Here is a 14,275-nt window from a genome sequence, read left to right as displayed (position 1 = left end):
TAAATATGCTGAGAGTTATGTTGTGTGTGTACAAATTGGAGGGGTTCTCATTATAGGGGTCCCACAATTACACACATACACCACATTAAGGGGGGTAGGTAGGCTGAGGCAGTAAGAACGGCGGTAGCAGCACCATGAATGGAATTTGAAACGAAGCACCGAGACACCACCACCACCATCACCACCAAACAACCAATGGTGAGGGCCAGCCCAAGAACCATGAGAAAATGTAGAAAATGAAAAGAGAAGCAAGAAAAGAGGACTGTAACAACAGACATTGGCATGGCTCTGCTGTGCTGTGCCCGAACCTAACCCAATGTAGACAATATTGTCGGCAAAGTTTGTTATTTTTTCTCAGAAGGCTAAGCCAAGTGAGAGGGGGATGAGAAGGAAAGGAAGGAATGCTCAACGACGACAGCCAAAGGGCTGCTTCGCTGTCTGTCTGCCTGCCAGCCGCCGCCAGTTGTAAGAATTACAAGTATAAGTATTCTATGTCCTCCCTCCTTTTGCCCGTCTCACAAAGGCTGATTGTGGTGTTGGAGTTGTAGCCTTTATGCGCGTTAGTGTGTTGGTAATCAATGTCTGCGCATATTTTACTCCTTAAGTAAATATAAGTTGTATGAGAGTTTGTGGGAGACATGTGTGTGTGTGTTGTAGCCAGTACTAAGCTCCAGCTATAATTCCCTGTCAGGCTGAACCATACCCTACATCACACCAATTCCAGTTGCTATAGCGTTTTATTCGCCTTCTTTGGATGAGCAAATCGGGATTTTATGTGTCTGTCTTTTGTCTGTCTGCCTTGTTTTATTTTTTTATTTCTCTTTAATTATTTATTTACTTACTCTGATGTGTTAGTTTAGTGTTTACTAAAAAGTCTACCAAGCATACGCATGTGTGGGGGTATGAGGGATTAAAAAACGAAAGGCTAAAATAAGTCTAGTCTTAGTCTGTCTGTGTTGTCTGTCAAGTACAATTTGCCATTTCCCCCCTTACGTAGTCTCATCTATTCCCTAATCCCTTATAGGATTCATGGGATTGTTCATATGTACATATCTCATTCCATCAAAAGTGAATTAAAAATTTCGCAAAACTAAGTTTGACATTTATATGTGTGTGTAGACAGACTCATACATCAAATAGGGGATTGAGTCATACATCATAAGTAAGGTATAGAAGGATTTTAAATCATGCCAAGTCAAAGTTCTTAAATTTATTTATACGAAAAACAGAGTCGCCTTGGTAGCTCTCAGCAAAGCTTTTCACGATAACGATGAACGCCACACAGGTCGGAGCTCAAAATTGCAATCTGTGCGAAGCTCATGTTATCCCGTTCCGTGGTGAGATTCTTTGTCTCTAGAAACTTTTTGACGGTTAAGGCTCTAATAATCGTTTACCTGGCAAAGTCGCTTTATATTAAGCTATAAAGAGAAATAAAATTTGTCATTGGTATTTGATTTGCCAATCTTGGATTGAGAATATTTGTCCTATGATCTGAATTGAATTACCGAATAAATTGAATTGTGTGTGTGTGTGAGAGAGAGAGAGAGGGAGAAAATCAGTATGTTATTGTTCTCAACTGACATTATAACGGCAATACTCTCAAAATAACGATGGTGCCCGAGCAATGTCTTTGTTATGCTCAAACATTTTTTTTATAATTATTATATACATATTTATAAACCCAAATTGTTCACTATATTTTATTAATATATTTAATAGCTAAAAATTTATTTTTTTCGGTGTCCCCCAGTGAAATTCGGTGAAGTATATTTCTACCATTGACACCATCATTCTTAAATTACATCTTTCTAAGGTATGCTATGAAAACCGTACCAAATTAATTGAAAATAAAGTTCAAGGACAAATCAACATCTACCACCTCTTTGTTGACTACAAAGTCGCCTTCGATAATCCTTTACGTTCAAAGGTATTTCAAGCCATGTCTGAGTTTGGTATCCCTGCAAAATTAATAAGACTCTGCAGGATGACACTTGCTGATACGCGTTCCTCAGTAAGAATTCGAAAGAATCTCTCCGAACCATTTAATACCAAACGAGGTTTCAGACAAGGAGACAGCCTATCGTGTGATCTCTTTAATATCTTGCTGGAGAAGATTATACGAGATACGGCACACTAATCACAAGAGAGCACATGCTACTCGCCTATGCCGACAATATCGATATCATAGGTCGGTCACCGGAAGTAGTAACTGCAGCCTTTTGAATTTACTTTTTGTATTTTAATTTTTTTTTTATATTTAGATTTAATTTTGTATTCTTTTACCTATTTTTATTTATTTTTTTATATGTCTTGTAAGCAATTTTTTGTGTGTTATCTAATCTTGGTCTATTCCTTTCAATTCCAGCATTAGCTGGTATCTGCAAACAACATCAATTCCCACCATATCAACTTATTGTAGTTTTAAATTATAAACATCATTATTATTAAGCACCCCTTCGACTGGCCACCATAATTATCATCATCGTGATTGTAAAATTAGCGACTGTCTTTAATGCAATAGTTCGTATGTCATTGCAATATTGATTCTTGTCTGGGCTGGAAGTGAGTAAGAACAACAGGGAGAGTGAAATTCATTAAAACTCTAGGTTTCGGTCTGTGAGACAAACAACAATAACTTCGTAACGCCATCACAACGTAGTCATTGTTAAGAGAGACGGCATGGCTTTCCCTGAACCCACCACCCCACCTAGGAACTGGTATGTATTTAATTTAAAATGATTTGTTTGTTTATAGACATTGAGCCTTTAAAACATACAAGGAAAAAAAGTATACCTATGTATCTATATATTTTTTTGATGAAGACTGCTCTCTCATTAACGCCCTATAAAATGCCAACCATCAATGCTTAAATTAAAGCAAAGAAGCTTAAAAGAGACTAAGCATGCAAAAGAGAGAGAGCGAGAAAGTGGGGAGACAACGCAATATTATTCATGTGGTGTAGGTTAGGAATGTTGCAAAGAGCACAACGCAATATGCAATGCAATAATAAAATAACAAGTCACCCCCTCACACTCAAGAACCACAAAACCGCCGACCTACCTACCATTCTTTCACTTACCCTACCACAGCATTGCATTAGTCAAGGCACCAGCCCCTCTCTTTTGAGAAAGAAGAAGGACAAAACCACAACCACTACATTGCCGAACGACATACAAGTGCACATTTTCACCAACCGTCCAACATGATCTTTCTGCCCGAACAATAATGCAGCACCAATCCATATATGTGCATACACATATACACCAGGCATGCATTCATGCACCGCACTCGTTACAATTCTCAGCTCTACTATGCAAAGGGGGAATAATGGAAGAGACAACAAGGCAGCAAGATAAAGTTCACTCATTATGCAGTGCTTTAATTCTTCTCGCTGTGTTGTTTTTATTATTGTTGTTGTTGCCATTGGTGGCGGCAGACAGAAATAAACACGAACGAACAGCATTAAAAAAAACGATACATGCATGCATACATACTGATATACATATTTGCATGCACTTTGAATTTATGTGTGCATTTACACACGTATACCAGAGCTCTTCTCTTAGCCCATGCAAATTGCACTTGAGTTGTGTGTAACCATTTCAGAATAAAAACATTCGCACAAATGCTTTGGCCACACTTCGTTCGGCCCTCAGTGCAGCAGGGTGAGTAACGATGGCAAGAACAACAACCACTATAGAGAAACTGCATATTGAGCTGCTGCACAGTGATTTAGCCTTAGGGGTGGTATGTAATTGAACAGCTGATACAATAAAAAATGTGTGGGTGACACGAAAAAATTGTGGTGAGACGCAAGTTAAATTTGTTGAATAAAACAAAAGTAAATTTATTGATTTGTAGAATAACAATCATTTAAATCAGTAGAAACCAAAATAAAGCATAGTCTTAGAAAATATAAGGCTATTTTATTTTAGTACCTAGTCTGCAATGCAAGAGTTGGTGATCATTTTATGAAAAAAGACTATACAGTACAACAAATTTCTGGGTAGATTTTATAAGTGGGCTTGAATCTACGATTGTCAAGTTATGTTTTTCACAAAAAAAAATATTGTAAATGAAAGAGTGAAGTGCGAATAAATTTTGTATACCTAATAAATGTTAATACAATGGAAAATCAAAAAAAAATCGAAAAAATATGCCGTGTGAGAACGTATATAGATACCTCTTTGAAATTGGAAATGGTTAGAGCTGAGAGAGAGGTTAATTTTCGATTTTTTTTATAGCTTTTCGATTTTGTTCAACAGCGGTTTTGTTTTTTAATTTTCCATGTCCTTCTTTACCCTTAAATTCTTGTTAATTTTTTTATTTTATTGAATTTGTGTATGGTATGGTTTGTTTCGAACTAAAAAATAAAATACCTTAAAAAATGGGTCGGCTTTAAGAATTTTTATGAATTGCATGTGTTCATTGTACCCAAAAAATAGCTTTATTTTATAGACGATTCCTTAAATCCCACTTTTCCAATTTCCCCCAAAAATCTCCAATACCATCCATCAACAAACGGTGAATGATGAGTACACCTTTGCCATTCATTGCTATCGTAACGAGTCATTAAGAAGAGAGTCAAGGTAACGCAATGCATCACAGACTCCGTTCAGCTCACTATGAAGCGCCAACAAACTCTGAGAATAGGCCCTGGGGAACAAAAAGAATGACGCAAAACTAGCGAAATTGCATAGCCAAACATGGGCAAACTGAGCAAGCACGGAGATAGCAAGAGAGAGAGAGAGAGTGAGGCCATATGCAGAATTTGAAAAGAGCTAAAACTATGCAGGGCGCAGAGTCCGATGTCAAGAACAGGAGTCACAATTAAATTGCTTTAAAGGCTATAAAAAGAATTAAACAAACAAAGGCAAAAAATTGGCAAATGTAAGTGCAAATATCAAAATAACACAGTCCAGCCATACAAAACAGACATAAATAAATAAATGTACGTATGAAATGAACAAAAATAGCTAGAGAAACAATAAAAAAACAGCAAACTCCAATTACCCCTTCTCTCCTTATCCTCTACCAACAGTTGTTGTTCGCTTTGCCGACGCCATTAATCTCTATGAAAAGCCCAAGAATGATATGAAATCCTCACATTCCTACCAACACACACTCACACTGGAAATAGAAAGAAATAAAGGAAAATGCATAAATGAAAATGGATTCGACAACTGCTGCTGCTGATGCTGCTGCATCATCATCTGCTGAACAGAGAGGCCCTGCAAAAGCTTTTAATGATTCCTAATGATGTTTTCCCTTTCAACGAATGAAAACAAACGACATAACATAGTAGAAAAGCAAGAGAGCGGCAAATAAGCCAAAATGTGAACTTGCAACAATGAAATAAAAATCTCTCTTGCTCTCTCTTTCCCATTGTCTCCATTCTACTACTATCGTATGGTTGAAATGCATTCTTCTCTATTTCACTAAATAGATGTGCAAAGGCGTAGCTACGAGGAAACAGATGCAGATACAAATGCAGATTGCGACGGAGTATACAAAACATAAATCTGTGAACGACATTTGATAATACAGTGGTGTGCAAAATTATGAAAGGCAAGTTGAAATTAAACAAAAAAACAAAAACCAAAACAATTTTCAAATAAAAAAAAGCAAAAAACAAAAAAAAAAAGAAAAATGAGAAGGTAAAAAGTAAAAAACAAACAATTTAAATGGAATCTCATTAAGAATGCAATGAAATCTCATTAAGAAAAATAATGTTAACAATAATTTCTTAGAATAAAATATTGACAAACTTTTAGATAGAAATAAAGTTTTGGCAAAATTGCCTATAGGAATTGAATTTTTATAAAAGTTTCTAAGTAAATAAAATTTTCCCTTTTTTGGAAATATCTACAATTTTGACAAAATTTTCCATAGAAATAAAAATTTAATTGTCTATAGAAAAAAATTTTTTAAGGGAGGCCACCATGGGCAACCTTTGCGCAGAGATTAGCAAGTCCGCCTATAACGCTGAAAGTCTGAGTTAGAATCCTGGCGAGAACATCAGCGGTTCTTTAGGCCTCCAAATGCTGGCGACATTTGTGATAGCATTTGATATAACAGCCATATAAAAACTTCTCCACGAATCAAATTTGATGAATTTTTTCAGAGCCAATTCAATCAGTGACTGCCCAACCCCCTAAAACCGGATATGTTTGCCGCCTATGGACATATAAGGTGTGAAAAAAAAAAAAATATTTAGGAGTAAAAAACGAATTCGATTCGGGGGTCAAAATACCACCCAAACAGGACTTGTTTACTGGCCATGGCTATATGGGGCTCAAATAAAAGGTATTTGGGAGTAGAATACGAACCGGTTATTCAAATGTGGGACTAAGAATTTGGGGACCGCCACCCCCGAAAAACACCCACCTTCCAAAGAGGACAAGTTTTGCGACCATGGCAATATGGGCCTCAAATGAAAAGTATTTGAGATTAGAAAACGAATTTGATATCCAATTTTAGGGCTATGTGTTTTGGGGACGCCTCATCCCATAAACTCTTCGTAAACCAATGGCAATACGGGGTTTAAATAAACGGTAATTGAGCGTAGAGCACGATGCTAATACTTTTTCAGGGCTAAGTATCGGGGGGACTGCCCTACTGCCCAAAACACCCCTAAATCGGACATTCATATATAACGACCAAGGCATTATGGGGCCCGAATGAAAGGAAGTAGAGCAATTGACACACATTCGGGACCACGTTTCTGGGGTTCCGCTTCCAAAATCCCCATGAGAACATTGGGTTCTAATAAAGTCCTTACATCTAACATCTAAACTTAAAAGACCCTAAGCCCTCCGAGCAAATTCATAGACCAATAAAGATCATATAGAGACCAATAGTTCTTTGATCGTCAAAAATAAATATTAAAGGTATAATTTGGTTCCATATATTGAAAAGAAGGCGCAGCGGAGCGAGCCCGGTCCAGATAGTTTCCAATAAAAATAAAATTTTGAAACAATTTTTTTTAGATATAGGTATATTTTCATAACATTTTCCATAGAAACAAAATTTTGACAAAATTTTCTATATTTCTAAAGACATATACAAAAATTTAAAAACATTTAAAAAAAATATAGTAAATTTTGACAAAATTTTCCACAGATAAAAAAATATTGTAATAATTTTTATTTTTAGCCATATTTTACTTCTTTTGTTTATCCATTCGCCGTTAATCGCTTAAATTGAAAAGTTGCTTACATTTTGCACTTCTCTGTAATTTATAGACACATTGAAACCAACGAGTGTATACGTATTCTGATATGTTGCAACTATAAAAATTGGAATAGGGGCTATTGTGAAGACACCCCATGCAGTTTTAGCAACATTTTGGATTGACTGTTTCCTCTGCCTAGTTGGCTATGGCTGCACCTTCTATAAATCTTTGCAAAATTCACATGAATATAAAAACTCTGCCTTTGCTTGGTCGTCTTCTGCCACTTTGTTCTTACTGTGCTACTTTAGTTTGTTGTTGCCTGCCTCTTCTTTTGCTTCAATGTATTCTCAGTGTTCTGTTTCCTTGGCATTTTACAACAGCAAATTTTTCGACAAAAGGCCAGCCTTCCTCAACTTTAACTAAGAAGAGCCCCACAGAATACCAAATGATGCAGATTGCTGACTGCAGCTGGTGCTGCTCCTACACTGCAGCACATTGCAAACTTGCATTGTCAAAGTCAAAGTCTCAAGTGTTTAGGAGTCGATTTCGAGGTATTTTCTTTGCAATTTTGTTCCTCTTTTTTTCATGCAACCAAGACAATTCAGTGAAAAGAAGCCAGAAGAGAGAGAGAGAAAAACAAATCAGCATGGTTGAGATGCAGCAGCATAAACGGCACTGAGCCCAATGTGACTACATTAAAAATTCATTGAAATCTGATGAAGATGTGGGGAAACGGTATCATTGAAGTGATGGAGGGTAGAGAGTGAGTCAGAGAGAGCGGAAAAAACAACACCGATGATATTGACCCATAATAGTTAAATAATGCAAATGGAATAAATATGCCAAGGAATGGAATGTGTTATTAGCCCAAACAGATGGCAGTTGGTAAAGTGTTTGGAGAGAGAGAGAGAAAGATAGATAAATTGATAAAAAAAATCCATAATAAGAAGAGGGGATTGAAGACAGTCACTTTGGTCACAGTTATTATTATTTTCTCGTATTCAACAAGGTTATTCTAAAGTGTTATAATGTTATACAGTGATGTTGTATTTTTTCACATGAAAAATTAAAAAATGCATTAGAAAAAATTACAAAAAATTTACAGCTAGTCACAGTCAAAAGTATTTACTTGATTTTTTACCACAAAAATGCGATTAATGATACACCCATAGAAAAATCAAGTTGAACAACTACAAAATTTGTATGTGAAATTTAAAATTTTCAAAAATGTGAACTTCGTATTCAGAAAAAAAATTTTAGAGTGATTTTTACCTTTTTTTTTAATTTAATTAATTGAACTACTAATTACAGTGCAGCTGTATCATAAAGAAGATGATGTCAGTTGGCTAGTGGATGCGTGCAAGACTACCAAACATGAGATCATGAGTTGTTCAATCCTCTGCGGCACCAAAATTATTAAAATTTGTTTTTAAGAGTAATAGTAGAGAGAGTGACAGAAAAAACCCAGAGAGCAGCAGTAAAACGAACGAAAAAAAAGCAGCGAATGCCGGACAAAAAAAAAAAAAAAATAAAAATATCACCAGCCGAAGCAAAGCACATGCGGCGGACAGGTAGATGATTTTTTGTCTTGCTAATGGATATATTGTTGTTACATGTTGGCTTGCAAAGAGTGCTTTTCAACATCAATTCTGTACTATGGCTCGTTGAGATTCAAAATAAAATGTTGCAGGAAAATTAACAAATTCTGTAGTGGTATTTTCAACCAAAGGTTTGGTTTAGTGCTACTAATTGTACTTATGTGCAACGATTTAAGAGTTTATTATAGTTAAGGCCCGTATACATACATATTTTAAAGGGATACGAATCGTAAAATACACAAAATTTAAATTGCTCGATTTTTTTTCCAACAACGCCTGTGTGTAGAAGGCTATTGTTGCGCAGGAGTTAGAATGACCGCCTATGACATTGAACGCAAGGTTTCGAATCATGACGAGAACATCAGAAAAAAATTCAGCGGTAGTTATCCCCTTCTAATGCTGGCGACATTTGTAGGTACTGTCCATTTTGTATGGCAGCCATGTAACAACTTCTCCCCAAAGAGGTGTCGCGCTGCGGTACGCCGTTCGAACTTAGCTATAAAAAGGAGGCACCTTATCATTGTGCTTACACTTGAAGCGGACAGCACTCATTGATATGTGAGAAGTTTGCCCCGGTTCCTTATTGGAATGTTCATGGTCAAATTTGCATTTGCCTGTTTATGACAATTACACCATTAGTGCATGAATTTAATGAAATTTTAACTAACGTTGTTCAGGTTTTGTTTAGTTTCAAACCTATCTTTTCCAGAATGTAATCATAGGTGTCGATTTTAATTCTTGAAATTTAGCTGGATATATTCTTAAATCATTACAGATATAAATGATGAAATTCGAAAAATTCGTTCCTGTTTAGTGAAATTGGATGTTTTCTTAATAATTCAACTTATCACACTACGAGAAGCAAAATACTATTCATCAAATGAGAAGATCAGCGCTGATTCTCGCATTCAGTGTGTTATAGACAGATTTTCGAATCGCATGAAAATAAGCGCCAATAACCTGGCCTCGGCACCCAGCGCGCACTCTGTTCGGAGCAGAGAACAGCAGCAAGCCACATTAAAAATAAGTGCACATGGTAGACATAAAGCGAATGGCAAACTCATACCTTATACCAGCAATCTTTGTTGACGCTTACGACTCTCAACGACCAAAACATAATATACTCCTTATATAAAAGAATCCTTTAAATGCGTTAAGCTATTGTAAGTGTTTTTGCTGATGAGCAAAAAATGGTTGGTGGCAGCTACGGTTAAAAGTTATGAGAGCTGAAATTAATTTGCGTGCTTTGTTATGGCTTGGGCAACAACAAAAATGGAAGTAAGCCTGTCACTTTTGAACACACGGAGACAGACGTGCTGTACGTCTCTGATAAAAGCAATTCTGATCCAAATATAAAAAAACAAATGCAAAAAAAAACAACGGAGTATATGCCGCTCAACAAAACTTGATGTCTCATTCCTCTGCTTGCTTTGGCTTCATGTGGCACCCATGTGAGTGGTTTTCATTTGCAACCAACACACGATGCCCCTCTACCATATTGCAAATTACATCCACTGGACGATTACTAAACCTTTGCGCATCTCTCACTCTATTGTGCGTGTGTTTGTAGATAATTTTGTTTTTATGTGGCATGCGATACAGACAATTGCTTTGGCCATAGTGGCCATTGAGTGTCAAATTTTGGGCTCATGCAGTTCTCTGATTCTTATGTGGTTAATACTTTGTATGATATTCTTTGTTATCCTTTACAGCTTTGAACCTTTTTGGCATAGACTTAACCAAGATTTTTATGTAAGAAGTCTCATTTTTTCTTTATTATTCTTGTAAAACATTTTCAGAGATGATATGCTTGCGATGTTATAGTTTCCAATATTTTTCCCAACAAATAAAAGCTCCATACATTTTCTATGGGTTTCAGACAGGGCTGCGAAGTCTAGCCCTCGACTCCGAACCAGGATCGGAATCTAAGCCAGAGTCGGCGTCGGGGAAAGCGTGATAAACTCCGACCCAACTTCTGGCTCCAGCTCAATAGTCAACATTGTATTAAGAAATAAAAAAATTGATTTTTTTCTCTTTGTATTCCCTGAATTTGAATGCAGCACTATATAATATAGGAAGATACAAATTCGAAATGTGAAGCCCAGAAAATTCAAAACAACACAAAACCAAACGAAACCTTAGCGACTATGTCAATAACAAAAACAACAAGAAAAATACAAAGGCGACTGAAAAACTAATCAAAGCAAGGCAGTGTTAGGAATATACCCCCTAGGCAGCTATGCATGCAAAAACTTCCATTTATCATTCGAACAGAACATCGATGACAACCACAATAACGATAGAGTCGCGACATAGGCGCTGCCACTGCAAAAATTATGGAAGTTTTACTAATCGCTGCTGCTGCTGTTGCTGCTGATGCTATTGCTGTCGTTGTGGTTAACTTCGCAACGCTTTTTTGAATCTCTCATTGGTTTCATGTTGCCTCGTTTCATGGGCTTCAACCTAAGCCGACTTCTTCCAACTACTCAAGTAAGTCAATCTGTTTTGTCTCTGTGCCCCACTAACCGGTTCCTGGTTCCCTCTTGACAGATATGCGGCTATTATGAGAAGGCTTACTTGCGACTTGTTTTTGTTATTCTTTTTTTTTTTAATTGCATTGCATAGAACGAGTGTTGAATGGATTTGAGTTCTAAGCGTATATTCATTTGATCGAATCGTTGGACACCTAAAGGCAACATTTAGGATAAGATAGAAAACGTACCAATGGATAAGTTATGGCTTTTGGCCATCACACAGACTAGAGCTGGCAAACTATCGATATTCACAACACTCGATAATTTCGACATTTCTAGTAATAAATGTCGATAGTATAGATACTATCGCTAATTTCTCATCAGCTATATTTCATACGAAAATGAGAAGTAAACCTCAGAAAATCGATTTATATAGAAGCAATATCAATGCACAGACCGAATAGAACCAAATTTAACAAATGAAAGCGTACAAAGTTTGGCCTGGCCGAATCTTATTTAAATACCCTCCTGATGGATTGCATTTGTCAAGTTCTTTGAATGACCTGAACTTGACCGATATGGACAGTCATTGTCATGGCTTCAAAATTTCAGGCAAATCGAGTAAAAATTGCGCCCACCAGGGGCTCAGATAGTATATGGCAGCTATATCAGTTTATCAACCGATGTAGACCATACTTGGCACAGTTGTTACCAAAACGTCTCGTGCTAAATTTCAGCTTAATTGGATAAGAACTGCGCCCTCTAGAGGCTCAAGAAGTCTAATCGGAAGATCGGTTTATACGGCAGCTATTAACAAAGTGGTTGGAAGTCATACCAAAACGACTCGTGCAATATTTCAGTTAAGTCGGATAAGAATTAACTTCACACCATGAAAAGTATAAGTTAATACTCTTGCACCTCTTGGTTACTCCGAATTTATCGTACTGCTTCCTCCCCAGTCCCGAAGAGGTCAATATTTATGCAGGAAAAAGCTCGTTGGACTGAGCATCAATGGAGAGGAGTTTTACATGGCATAGCACCTCACAAATTTCGCCAGAATTACGAGGGGAAAACCACCGCTACCGAACTCAGGCGTTCTTCGTCATAGGCGGACATACTAACCTCTGCGCTACGATGACCTCCTGGATGGGTAAAGGGTGGTTCTTCATCTATTTCAACTCTTGTTAAGGATGATCAAACGTTCACTGACCCGATTGGTAAGGCTAACCTGTTCGCTGATATATTTGCAGGGAACTCTTCCCTGCCGGATAGCAATCAACCACTCCCCTCAATCGAAAATGTATCTGGCCCCAAATATTTGCTCGAACTCGTGGAGTTAAAAGGGTTCTTGAGAATCTACACGTAAATAAATCCCCAGGCCCGGACGGCACATCAAGACTTGTCTCACGCAGGTGTTCTTCGACGCTCGCTCGTCCATAACGCAACCTTTTCAACCTTGCCTACCGTGCCGGAGTCTTCCTGGCGCGTTGGAAGGTTGCGAACGTTCAGCCAATACCCAAGAAGGGTAAGGCAAACAACCCTGCGAATTACCGGCCAATTGCGATAAGCTTCGCTCTCTCCAAGGTCATGGAGAGCGTTGTTAATCACCATCTTGCTAGGTATTTAGAGCCCAATGGCCTTCTTAGCGACCAACAGTATGGGTTCCGCAGAAATCGTTCTACGGGCGACCTAATGGTACTTCTGTTGGAACGTTGGGGACGCTAAATCCACCAGTTTGATGCGAGTAAGGTTGTGGCACTGGATATCTCCAAGGCATTTGATAGAGTCTGGCACGGTGCACTACTATCAAAGCTTGTCCCATTCGGTGTCGGTAAAGACTTCGTTGGATTTTTTTCGAGCTTTCTCAGAGGTCACACTATTCGAGTCTTTATAGATGGGTTCTCATACAATGAGCATAAATTGATCGCAGGTGTACCCCAGGGCTTTCTCCTTCTCTTTTTCTTATTTTTGGGTTGGGTCAGAGATCAAATCCGATTTTGAGTTGGGTCAGAGATCAAATCCGATTTACTCATTTGCGGATGACAGTCTTTCTCTGTCATTCGTACTCATTCGACCATAGGTCGATTCTTCGAGAGGTTGAGGACAAGAGGCAGGTTATGGATGATACACACTGTGCAAGGATTTGCTGGCCATTTCTAGGTGGGGTCGAATGAATCGAGTAGATTTTAATGCACGGAAAGTTCAGTGCTGCCTGCTGTCACTCAAACGATTCGCCGACCCATTACGATCATCTTTGTCTATTAACGGTATAAATGTTGAGCAATCAGAAGCTCTTGATGTTTTGGGCATGAAAATACTAAGTGATGTCCGTAGGGCTAAACAGGTATTTGAAGTGTCGAAAGAAGCATTGCAGTGTGAAGGCTTCCTTAAACGGTGTAAGAATTACTTCACTCCCTCTGATCTTCTTAACATCTACACCTCTTTCATAAGGACGAAAATAGAGTACAACTCACATGTATGCGCTGGAGCTTCAAAATCATCCCTGGAGCTACTGAACCGTGTACAGAGGAGAGCGATGGCGTTGATGGGTGACAGTGGGGTATCTATTGTCTCCCTTGATCATCGTCGCAATGTTGGTTCTTTGGCGCTGTTCTATCGGTACTTTCATGGGTCGTGTTCGTCTGATATTCGTCTTCTTATTCCTGATGTAAGGATGTATGTCAGGGATACTAGACATTCCAGAAACTCACACCCGTTTGTAATTGATTGGCCAGTGGACCGCACAATGCATAATAGAGCAAATTCTTATTTCGCCCGAAACGTTCGTATGTGGAATCGACTTCCGGCTAATGTCTTTCCCATTCACTTTGACATCCAAAGATTTAAGACATACAGGGTGGCTGATGAAAGCCGCTACCAAAAAAAAATGTAATAACTTTTTTTCTATTTAATAATAATAATTTAATAATTAATTTAATTAATTAATTTATTAATTTAATTAATAATAATTTAATAATTAATTTAATAATTTAATTTAACATGAATAAAAGAAAAATGTATTCCATACA

At 37.6% G+C, this 14,275-nt stretch overlaps 1 protein-coding gene across 3 annotated transcripts in view; it reads right to left on the bottom strand.

Annotated features, from left to right (window-relative positions):
- LOC106096274 (ecdysone receptor) overlaps nt 1-14,275 on the bottom strand; it is a 237,069-nt gene that overhangs the window by 211,516 nt on the left and 11,278 nt on the right. Inside the window, exon 1 of one of the 3 annotated variants that reach the window (XM_059369229.1) lies at nt 5,014-5,081. The exons of the other annotated variants lie outside the window; for them this stretch is intronic. The gene's annotated coding sequence lies outside the window, so the exon portion shown is untranslated. Of the gene's footprint in view, nt 1-5,013; nt 5,082-14,275 lie in introns of those variants that run through there. 3 annotated transcript variants of the gene reach the window in all.

Source organism: Stomoxys calcitrans, chromosome 5, assembly GCF_963082655.1.
Source record: "Stomoxys calcitrans chromosome 5, idStoCalc2.1, whole genome shotgun sequence".
Classification (NCBI taxonomy): Eukaryota; Metazoa; Arthropoda; class Insecta; order Diptera; family Muscidae; genus Stomoxys; species Stomoxys calcitrans.
Note: the sequence above shows the minus strand (reverse complement) of the source record. Positions and strands in the feature narration are given on the sequence as shown.